Below are 12,200 nucleotides of genomic sequence, written 5' to 3'. Positions count from 1 at the left end.
CCCCTCCCACTTCCCACCCCCTGACTGCCCCCCTCAGAACCCCTGACCCATCCAACCCCTCCTGCTCCTTGTCCCCTAACCGCCCCCTCCCAGGACCCCCCGCCCCTAACTGCTCCTGGGACCCCACCCCCTAGCCAACCCCACTGCTCCCAGTCCCCTGACTGCCCCCGACCTCTATCCACACCGCCACCCCATGACAGGCCCCCCAGGACCCCACGCCTATCCAACCCCCCCGTTCCCCGTCCCCTGACCGCCACCCCCCGAACCTCCGCTCCATCCAACCACTCCCTGTCCCCTGACTGCCCCCCGGGATCCCCAGCCCCTTATCCAACCCCCCAGCCCCGGCCCCCTTACCATGCCGCTCAGAGCAGCATGTCTGGCTGCCGCGCCGCCTGGCCGGAGCCAGACACACTGCCACTCTGCTCGGCAGGAGTGCACTGCTCTGCCGCCCAGAGCGCTGCCCGCGCACTGGCATGGCTGTAGGGGAGGGGCACAGCGGGGGAGGGGCCAGGGGCTAGCCTCCCCGGCTGGGCAGGAAGGTCCCGTGGGCCGGATGTGGCCCATGGACTGTAGTTTGCCCACCTCTGGAACAGAATCTAGCTCAGTCATGACTCTAGCTTCATTAATGACTTGGATAATGGAGAGGACAGTATGCTTATATAATTTGCAGATGACACCAAGCCGGGACGGGTTGCAAGTACTTTGGGTGGGGACAAGATTAAAATTCAGAATGACCTTGAAAAATTGGAGAATTTGTCTGAAATCAAGAAGATGAAATTCAATAAAGACAAGTGCAAAGTACTTCACTTAGGAAGGAAAAAAAATCAAATGCACAACTACAAAACAGGGAATATCTGGGTAGGCTGAGAAGGATCTGGGGGGGTGACAGTGGATCACAAATTGAACGAGAGCCAACAATGTGATGCAGCTACAAAAAAGGCTAATATCTGGGAGCGTAGTAACAGGAATTTCATGTCTAAGACACGGGAGGTAACTGTTGTGCTCTCTTCGGCAGTTGTGATGTCTCAGTTGGAGCACTGTGTCCAGTTCTGGGGGCCACACGCTAAGAACGACGTGGACAAACTGGAGAGAGTCCAGAGAGCAGCCAAAATGAGAAAAGGTTTAGAAAACTGGACCGATTAGCAAAGTTTACGAAAACGGAATATGTTTAATCGTGAGAAGAGAAAACCGAGGGGGGACCTGATAACAGCCACAGACATGTTACGGGCGGTTATAAATAAGATCAATTGTTCTCAATGTACAGGAAGCACAACGTAGTAATCAGCTTAATCTGCAGCAAGGGAGATTTAGGTTGGACATTAGGAAAACTTTCTAACTCTCAGGGTAGTTAAGCACTGCAACAGGTTTCCAAGGGCGGTTGTGGAATCCCCGTCACTGGAGGTTTTGAAGAACAGGTTGGACAACCCCCTGTCAGGGATGGTCTAGGATCACTTGGTCCTGCCTCAGCACGGAAGGCTGAGCTAGATGGCCTCTCGAGGACCCTCCCAGCCCGACATTTCTATGATTCGGTACCTATCCTGGGCCTAACCCACAGGACCAACCTTTCCCCCTTGCATCAATCGTTTAGAAAAGCCTTTTCCTCATGAGATCTCCACCACAAACTAGCTGAGAGGATGGTGACACGGGGACAAAGCTTCCTCCTCCACTACCTCAGGCAGCCTGGTTTAGGGGCTCAGTAGGGAAGCGGGTGACAAAAACCCCATTGTGATTGTGGCTCTGCCACTGCCTTGCTGTGTAGCCTGGGACCTGCCATGTCATCTCTCTGTGCCTCAGTTTCCTCTTTGGTAAAATGGGGGGGGCAAAGAGACAAAGCGCTCGGATTCAGGATGAGAATCGCAAGCTTCTGAAGAGTTAGGAACTCAGCTGAATTTTTTAAGATTCATCCAGGCCATTTCTAGCGGCCATCAGTGTATCTTTGCAGGAAGGTCCTGTGATTAAGCCAGTGGTCTAGGACTCAGGAGATATGGGTTTGGTTCCTATGCTGGCTACAGAGTCCCTGTGTGACCCGGGGCAAGCCACTGAAGATGTAATTCCCACCACGGGTAGACATACGCAGCAGTCTGGCATTGTGGCTCGGGCTAGCCGAGTACGATCCCGCCTGACCCCTTGGGTACATACTCATGCAGCTAGCAGGTGCTAACTCCACTCACCCTTTGTCACACCACCACGTGCTTGGACGAGGTCAGCTTGTGGATGGAGAAGAGCTGGGTGAAGCTGAACCCATGTGAGAGAGAGGTGATGCCGGTGGGCGGCCCGAAGCACTTGGAGGAGTTTGCAGCCCTGGTGCAGTCTCCTTTGGTGGAAGGTTCACACCCACAGTTGGCCAATTCGGTCTTGGTCTCCTCGCCGGCGCTGAGCTCTCACACAGCAGCATCTGTGAACGATGCTTGCTACCATCTCCAGCTGGCTAGAAGACTGTCCCAACCTGGCGCATGGTGACTTGGCCTCAGTTATTCACACTTTTGTCACCGCTCAGCTGGACTACAGCGATGTCCCTTGGCATGATGGACACGGGCATGAAGCCTTCAGCATGGTGGAAACTCCATCTGGTACACAATGCTGAAGCACATCTCCTTCAGCAACCCAGGCCACTCTGAGCTCATCAGATCTGTCCTCCGCTCCCTGCACTGGCTTTTCCAGAAAATATTGAATCAAGTTGAAGGTCTTGGTCCTTACCTCAAGGGGCTCCCTGGCCTGGGCCCAGCAGATCTAAAAGTGCCTAAAGTTCCAGGATGAAGACCGTGGTTGACAATTCTGCTCCTCAGGTACCCTGGAACTTTGTACCATCAAGGGAAAAGCTCAGCCGTGCAGGAGACAGAACTTTCTTGGGGGCCGGTCCGAGGCTGGGGAACAAATTCCCCCAGGAAACGAGGGAACTGCAAACTTCCTCACCTTCTGCTCCAAATCATGTTCCTTTTCTTTGGCCTGATTTCTCTACCAAACAGATAGCAACATGTGTGTGTACATATATATGATCGATATTACTTTAAAAATCTAAATCCCTGCACGCACTTCTGCCCCTGGGAAGAGGATGAGAGAACAAACGCGTGACACATGTTAGCCATCTCGCTTAATGCAGGACTGGACAGTGCTCAGATACAGTGGTGCTGGAACATTTTTAGTCGTGGGGGTGCTGAAAGCCAGACCCTTGGCCCCTGTCCGCCCCTACCCCCGAGCTGAGGCAGGGAGCAGGGCTGTGTCTCCGAGAGGGGGGGACCCAGACAGCGGTAAGGGGGCTGAGACTGTGGACCCAGCTGGGGCTGGGCGTGTGGAGCAAGACACAGGGCCAGTGGCCGGGGCCAGTGGCCGGGCCCGAGCCCTGGGCACAGGGCTGGGTAGCAGAGTCCCAGGCGGAAGGCCGGGAGCAGGGCCTCGGGTGCGGAGTCAGCCCTGGGGAGCGGGGCATGGGGGCGGCTCCCAGGACCCGAGCTGGGGAGTGGAGTCCCGGGTGCAGGGCCAGCAGCCCCACATAAAACCTGGGGGTGCTGCAGCACCCCTACTTCCTGGGCCTATGCTCAGATACTACGGTGATGAGTGCAGAATGAGAACGGATACAGAATAGGCTAGGCTCTGGATATATCTACACTGCAGTCGGTGGGGAGATGGCAGCCTGGGTTGGCATATCCATGTGCTAGCTTTAATCTAGCAAGCGCAGTTAAAAAGAGCAGTGAAATCAAGGTGACATGGACCCCCGTGCAAGCTAGGAAAGCAAGAACATGCCCACCTGGAACCCTGGGTTTGTACAGCCGTTGCTATTGTTAGCCGCACTAGCTAGACTGGGAGCGCCTACTCATCTTTGGAATCCTGCGTGGATGGGGATGGCAGACTGACTCCAGGGCACAGAACTGTGTATCGACGACTACAAAGAGAGCTTGTGACAAGGACACCCCCGCCCCCAGCCCCGTTGCCTGGGATGCACCGGGACATTTCACCCTGGGATTGCCAATCCTCCCTGATTCTCCCTAATCCACAGGAGGAGGAGTCAGCAGAATTGAATTCTGTCATTCGGTGACCTTGGGTAAATAACTTAACCTCAGTTCCCCCATTTGCAACATGGGGAACATGATGCTGACTCCTGTAGTGCTCTATGAGTTGATTAATGTGACTGCGTGGCCTAATGGCTAAGGTGTCTGACTTCGGATCAGAAGATTGAGGGTTTGAGTCCCTTCGTGGTCAATTTTCTTTCGGGAGGGAGGGATAGCTCAGTGGTTTGAGCATTGGCCTGATAAACCCAGGGTTGTGAATTCAATCCTTGAGGGGGACATTTAGGGATCTGGGGCAAAAATCTGTCTGGGGATTGGTCCTGCTTTGAGCAGCGGGTTGGACTAGATGACCTCCTGAGGTCCCTTCCAACCCTGATCTTCTAAACAGGATTTAGGCGCCTGTGAGGATCTAGGCCCAGGAGCTCAGGACTCCGAGCCCAGAGCCGAAAGCGCCCGGGGACTGCAGCAGCGAGTTCTCTGCTGTGCCCTGCAGAAGATAAAAGCAACACACGTTCAAGGGTGAAACCACCCAGGAAAGTTAAACAGCTGCAGCTGGATTAGCACAAGGCAGGCTCTGCTAAGGTGACTGGAGCACACGAGGGGATGGACAAGTCATGTTTTATTCAGGAAGGTTGGCCCAGGTCTCCTGAGGTTTGCATTCATAATCCATAATCCCTTCCATAACGCCGGCAGAACCTGCCCCATCGGAATTCAGATCTCCTGGCAGGAGCTGGGAAACCTCTCCTGAATTACTCCTCAGAATGTCCTCTCCAGCCAGGCTGGGGCTGAATAGAGCCGGGAGGAAGGTTGAATGTTCCAGGCCCTTCTTGACAGACTAGATTCGATTCTGATTCCTGAACTGCCATCCTAGAGAGTCTACGGGTCATATCGCCCCTACATGTCGGGCGTAACGAATCATTGCAATATTTAATGTCAATCAAACACTAGCAAACATGGGCACTTCTGTTGCATTTTCCAATCAAAGATTTCAAAGCACTCCATGCAAGCTAACAAACTCAAGTCTTGCCACTTCCCTGTGAGACGGGGAAGTGTTCTTATCCCCGCGGTACAAATGAGGAAACTGGCTCATAGCAAGAGGAAATCACTTGCCCACGGTCACCTGAGGAAGCCCATAACAGATCTAGGAATCTGGATCTCCTGGCTTCCCGTCCCCTACCCAACCACACTGGCTCTGTGTAGTGATCAGGTGCTCTGGCAGTGCATGTGGGGGTGGGGTGGGGTGGGGTGGGGTGGGGTGTGTGAGAGAGAGAGAGAGAGATTTTCACACTCATGTCCAAAAGACACAGTAACTGGCTTGGCTTAAACAATCAAGTCCAGACCAGGTGAAAAAATACAAATAATTCTTTATCCTTTCCACAAGGGAACAATTGCTCAGCAGCTGATATGCCGGGACCATGAGTGCTATGCTATGCTTATATCTTGTTTGATGTATCCGCCAGTTGGCTACAAAGCACCAGGCACAATGGGGCCCTGGCCCAGGGTTGGAGTTCCTTAATCATAAGGAACCTGAACCAAAACTCCCAAATACAACCCAGTAGGTAACCTCCCAGCAGGAGCTGAATTTGGGGAAATCCATCTGTCCCTGTTCCATGTTTCAAAGGGAGGTAGGCTGTCATGCCCCCACCTACACTGCCAGCATTCATCAGAACCCCTTACTGGCTTCCTCTGTCCTTGGGAGCCGGTGAGTCTGATGCTGAGCTGGGATCTCCTCCATGGTAGTGCAGGTGACCAAGGAACCAGCTCAGGCCACTGAGCGGGCCCAGTTGCAAAGTCTTTGTTGCCCGCGTGTGGAGAGGAGTGAGTGCCCAGTGAATGGTGCCAGCCAGACAGCACGGGACATGGACAGCCAGTAACCACAGGGCAGGCTTCCCATCCACTGAGCGCTTCTAGAGACATCACACTAATTCATTGTCTCTATATCCCGTTTGGTCCTGGGTGCCTCTGCTGAGAGAACAAACCAGGGGCCGGTTAGAGCCAATTGTGTTGCTTTCGTTTGTGATGCCAGGGACTTTGGTGAGACCACCCACAATGCAGGCCCCCAATCAGAGGGTAATAACCTTCAGTCACTACCAGCCCCGCATTAGACTGGAACCACTGATGGTCTAGAGATGGAGACAAAGGCCCAGATCCTCAAAGATATTTAGGCTCCTTACTTCCCTAGATTTCAAACTGCAGTGTTGATGGAGACATGATGGGCTCAGGATAGTAGAGAGATAAGGTGAGTGAGATAATATCTTTTACTGGACTAACTTTATCGGTGAAAGAGACACGCTCTATGTAGCTTGAAACTTCGTCTCTTTCACCAACAGAAATTTGTCCAATAAAAAACGTAACTTCCACTGAAATCAATTAGAGAGACAAGGTGGGTGAAGGAAGGAGCCTAAATACCTGTGAGGCCCTGGGCCAAAACTCTTGGTGGGACCCAATTCTGCCCCACTGCTGTCAAGGGTTATTTCCCCCCCATAGTCTGTAATGTTTATTTTCAGTGCGAATGGGGTTGTGCCTGGCCATATTCAAATCTCACAGTGAAATATGTTTTTTTAAAAAGAATCAGCACACGGAATTTCTTATCACAACACACACGGCCAGAAATCCAATTATACATTCAGTTCCGGTTCTCAGCCCAGCTCCGCCTGCCCCCTTCTATCTTTATTCATGATCTTCCTTTTATTTCTCCTTCCTCTGATTGTTTTTTCTCTCCTTCTCTTTTGATTATCTTTCCTCGTTCCCTATCTTCGCCTCTTTGTCGCCTTCTGTTATTGTCTCAGTAATTGTATTTCTTTCCTTTTCTTTTCCCCTCTCCTTCTCCTGAGTCGCTTTCTATTTCCTCCCCACCTGTGCTTTCTGACTTTCCTTTGTTCGGCTCTTGATTTTATTCCTACGTTTGCAGTTTAGGGGTAAGGAAGAAATCCTTTTTAGTTATTCCTGCAAGTTGTGATCTTTTGTTTCTGTCATTAAAAAAAAAAGCTCGGAAGAAAATCTGCTAGAAAAGAATAAAAGTGACACTTGATAGCAAAGGTGACACTCGTCTCTGGAGATGTCCCTTCCAACCCTGATATTCTATGATTCGATGGTGACACTGCCAGACCCTTACGACTTTTCCATGCCCTCTCGCGCCATTGCAGCACACAACGGGATTCCAAAGAACATGGGAAAGTCTGGGGAGCAAATTCTAACTGGACGGGCAATGGAAGTCGCCAGTGGGTGAATGGAGCAGGCGGAAAGACTCCTCCACTAACTGCAGCGCTGCTTGATGAACATCGGTAATTTTTTTTGTGCAAGTTTATGTTCTTAAGCATAAAAAGCAGTGGTCCTGGCCCACCAGATACCGAACCATTGCTCCGCTGAGGGATGAGTATGTCTGCACAGCAGCTGGGAGGAGTCATTCCCAGCACGGGTAGGCAGACAGGCAATACCTCTGCTCGACCGAGCACCTAAAATGAGCGTGGCTGCAGCGGCTACTCAAACTAGCTGCCCAAGTATGTGCGCAGGGAGCCGGGTGGGACCGCACGTCACCACAGCCAAACTGCAATTTCTAGTGTGTTCGTCTGAGCCGAGCTAGCACGTGTATGTCTAGCCGCACTGGAAATGACCCCCGAGAAGGATCACGTGACAACCAATACTTTCTATAGGAAAAGTGAAAACATACAGGGCAATTTTCCTCCCTCTCTTCAAATGTCCTGGCCCATGGGGACAGCATGGATGGGAAACGTTTGTAGTTGGAATATCAGTTGGGGTTCACCAGAGCACCCCACAAAAAGTGCCCCTCACTTTCACTATTGCTCGGCCCTGCCAGCTAGAATAGCCATGGAGCGCCAGGCGCTTGCTGCAAGAATCATGGAGATCAGAACCGGAAAGCTTTCGAGGAGACTGGCCCGATGCCTTAAGTCCAGCTGCAGAAGTGGCACCAGTTGTGTCTCATTGCTTTGTGAAGCAATTCTGGCAGGCTAAGAGGACGGAACACACCTATGGCAAATCAAACTCATGGGTCTCAATCCAGTGCCTACTAAACTAGTGTCCACATCACAACTCCCCCCCGAACCCCGCCCTATTAGCATCCTCAGCTAAGATGCTGTGGACTGAATGAGCCATGGAGACCCAAATCACTCACTCTTAGAGGTCTTTCCAAGGCAGGCTTCAGGCATGTCGATGGGGCCATGTTAGAAAGAATTGTCTAGGAACGAGCGCAAGGGACTGCAAATCAGGAGGGGTGTGTGTGTGTGTGTGTGTGTGTGTGAGTGAGAGAGAGAGAGAGAGAGAGATACACCTCCTGAAAACTCACTTCTCCCTTGATACCTACAATAAGTTAGTTAATTACATCCAATCTCCTGTTAGAGAGTCCAAGCCCGAAGGGACCACTGCGATCTTAGTCTGACGGCCTGTATAACACAGGCCAGAGACCTGCCCCACAATAATTCTTTGAGCACAGCTTTTAGCAAAACATCTAGTCTTGATTTTAAAATTGCCTGGGATGGAGGAGACTCCACCACAAGCTTCACTGTTCAAAATTTACGCCTCATTTCTAGTCTGAATTTGTCTAGCTTCAACTTCCAGCCATTGGATCGTGTTAGACCTTCCTCTGCTCGATTGAAGAGCCCATGATTAAATATTTGTTCCCCATGTAACTACTTATAGACTGTGATCCAGTCACCCCTTAACCATCTTTGTTACACTAAATAAATTGAGCTTCTTGAATCTGTCGCTATAAGGCAGGTTTTCTAAACATTCTCGGGGCGCAGCTCTGAACATAGGCGCCGACTCTGTGGGTGCTCCGGGACTGGTGCACCCACGGGGAAAAAAAATCCACCGGCAGCCCTTCTATCAGCACCTCGCCCTCCCCCCAGAACTTCCTGCCTGCCGGTGGGCCCCACCAATCAGCGCTTCCCCCTCCTTCCCGCTGCAATTAGGTGTTTCGTGGCGTGCAGGCAGGAAGCTGGGGGCGGGAGGAGTGAGGATGCGGTGCGCTCGGAGGAGGGGTCGGGAAGAGGTGGGGGGTATGGCCTTGAGGGAAGGCGTGGGGTGGGGTCTGGGGCAGAGCTGGGGTCAAGCACAATCGGCACCTTTACCACTGACCCCTCTCCAATTTATCAATATCCTTCTTGAACTGTGGACACCAGAACTGGACGCAGGATTCCAACAGCCGTCGCACCAATGCCAAATACAGAGGTCAAATAACCTCTCTACTCCTACTCGAGATTCCCGTTTACGCATCCCAGGATCACATTAGTCCTTTTAGCCACTGCGTCACACCTGTTCAGCTGATTATCCACCACAACCCCCAAATCTTAAGTCCCTGCTTCTCAGGAGACATTCCCCACCCCCCCGCCAATCCCATCAGTATGGCTGGCCTTCCACATGTCCTTATTATTTATTTGTATTACCACAGCACCTAGAAGCCCTAGTCATGACTTGGGACCCCACCGCGCTGTCTCCATATCTATCTATGCACGATATTATGATAACAGCATTGTAGGGCCCATCCCAGTTCTGGGGAGACGACAGGCAGCTCTGAAATCAGGTACCTTTCAGCAGCCAACACATTTTTCAAAAGACCCAGCAACACGGGTGTGGAACGAGGAGTGCTGCCGCAACCCGGTGGCTTGCATTAGTAATAACTCAAATACATGGTTTCTACCTTCAACACCCCCACTATAAAAATGATTCCAGCTCCACTGCCGAGCAAGTTCCCTCTCCAACCCAAGTTCTATTCCATTCCCCAAGCCACGTTAATTCATTCAGCCTGCACCGCTGGTTTTTCTAGCAGCCCAGCCTGCACGCAACGAGAGTCTTCTGCCCATGTGAAACACCCCCATCTTCCACCCTCCAGCATGGCGCGCCCGCGCTTGGTCTGCTAATCACCTCGCTCCTTAGAAACAAAGAGAAGCCTTTATTGCAAGATTCAGAGGTGGGATCGCTTTGCTGGATAAAGGCATTGGGAGGTTTAAACAGCATCTGGGAAAGAATCGCGGCCTCTGTTTATACAATTAGCCCTCGTCTATGCACGCGTGTCTATATATTGTTGTGATCTTGCTACTTCCTTGATTATAGGTTCTCACCTAGGGCAGTTGCTTAGCTGATTAGTAGTCTGAAAGTTGGCAATTGCATGTGCTAATTGGATCATTTTCTTCTCTTCTCTTTGTTTACACCATATGGTGGGTGGTTGTGCAAATCAGGTTGTTGGGGGGAAGTTTGGGGGTGGGGGGGAAGCAGGAGGAGGCTGTTGGTCTGGTTTCCGGGTTGTCGCTTCTTGCGTTCCCAATACGAACATCTGCATTTACCATTCAAGCCACGCTCGTTTTAGCCAGGGCGGGGACGGATGCCGTTACCAAGTGCCAACCGCCAAACATCCTTTCTCCCTCGATGAAGCCTTCACGGCAACATTCCCACTAGAGTTTACAGCAATCACTAGGTGGCAGTACAGTGCCAAGGTGATCTAAGTGGGGGGAATTTCGGTTTGGGTTGCATCTCAGGGCCTGTGCTCTCCCACCGGGGGGTGGCTGTCTCTCATGGGGCACGCATTCTCCAATGGAATGTGAACGCTTCGTTACGGGCCTGAAGCTGGGCAACAGTGCGTGCCTCCTTCCGAATTGAGCCCATTGGATGTACCAGCCACATCCCTGGGGCAGAATCACAGCTACCTTTTCCTCCATGTACCCACCCAGCCCGCGAGGCCTCAGCGAAGCTATTAAGGGCGCCAGCTCTTGCCGCACAGAAAGCTGGGGTTTCTAGACTGGTGAAAAGGGTTCTGCCACGGGAAACGTCTCTCCTCTCTCTCCCTGTCCAAGAGGCTATTGGCACCAACAGGCGTCTATCCAGAGCTGCACGGAAAGAAATGCTGTTAGCTAGGAAAAGAGCCCCTTTTATGCGATGTCATCTGGGTCACAGCACATGAATCCAGGGCAGTCAAAGGAGATCAGAAGCTCGTCTCCTGCGGACTCTGTCTCCCGCTGCCTGTTCATTGACTGGCATTTGTCATATGCCTCATCAGTTTCAGGGAAAGCAGCCCTGAGGTGAAATAGACATGGGTCCCTGCAACAATATGGCAGAAGGCAGTTACTGATCAGCATTCGCTTACAATACCTAAATGTAACTTTCAGGCTGCAAATTTAAAAAACAAACAAAAAAACCTTTTTTCTCCCTCAGATCACATGATTTTCCAAATTTTCTGCAATTTACACGTGTGGGGCTTGTCTCCATTACGGCTTGTTTTTCTAAATATTGCACATGTAAATGGAGAGAGATCAATCACTTGGTGATTACCTGTTCTGTTCAATCCCGCTGAAGCGCCTGGCATTGGCCACTGTTGGAAGACAGGACATTGGGCTAGATGGACCATTGGTCAGATCCAGTATGGCCGTTCTTATGAGGTTCTACCCTCCTCCCCCAATTCTTCTCCCGCTTCTGCTGCAGAGGTAACTGTCATTCTGTGTTCAGATACAGCCTGCTAAAGCAGATACGCACACTTCGCTCTCTCCTGGAAACCCAATATCATTGTTATTACAGCCAAGGATCAGGCCCCGGTGTCTAGGCATTAGAACACACATAATAAAGAAGCTCTCTGTTACAGTCTTTGCCTTCGGATTTCTTTTTCTTGATCACGTGGAACAGCCAGAATATGTTTGTAACAAGAATAATGTGGAAGTTGGAGTTCCTTCTCCAGGCCCGCTCCTGGGAATTTATGGGTTTTGCTAGACCAGGGCCATTTGCATCAGCATAGTTACGCCAGTAAAAACCACTAATGCAGGCCCCATTTTACACCATCAACATTCAGGGCTTGCTTTGGTCCAACTACATTAGTGTCAGTACAATGGGGGGGGGAGGGGGAACAACCAACCCATGTATACAGGGCCTAAACCAATTACAAGAAAGCAAACAAATCACCTGCAAATCAAGCGCATTGTGAAACACTGCCCAGAGCTCATCCACCTCGGAGGTTATCGGAACCCGGGTGAAACAATGGGAAAAGTAAAAGTTCTTTGGAACACTTTTTAATGACTTAGAACTGGCCGCACCTTGCAACATAATTACCTGGCTATTGCCTGCCGGGGGGAAAAAATTGTTCCTTTGAAGCGCCAAGAGGCGGCAAAGTTCTATAGCTCCTAAATGAATTCGATGATTTTCTCCTTGGGGTTTTTTTTTTTTTTTTTTTTTTTTTTTGGTTTTTTTTTTTTTTTT

At 51.1% G+C, this 12,200-nt stretch overlaps 1 non-coding gene across 1 annotated transcript; it reads left to right on the top strand.

The window, feature by feature from the left end:
- The first annotated feature begins 4,124 nt into the window (after positions 1–4,124).
- TRNAR-UCG lies at positions 4,125–4,197 on the top strand. The gene has a single exon. It is a non-coding gene; the product is annotated as a tRNA-Arg (tRNA).
- The last annotated feature ends 8,003 nt before the right edge of the window (positions 4,198–12,200 follow it).

This window comes from Terrapene carolina, unplaced genomic scaffold, assembly GCF_002925995.2.
Source record: "Terrapene carolina triunguis isolate 2854851 unplaced genomic scaffold, T_m_triunguis-2.0 Scaffold633, whole genome shotgun sequence".
Taxonomy (NCBI): domain Eukaryota; kingdom Metazoa; phylum Chordata; order Testudines; family Emydidae; genus Terrapene; species Terrapene triunguis.
Note: the sequence above shows the minus strand (reverse complement) of the source record. Positions and strands in the feature narration are given on the sequence as shown.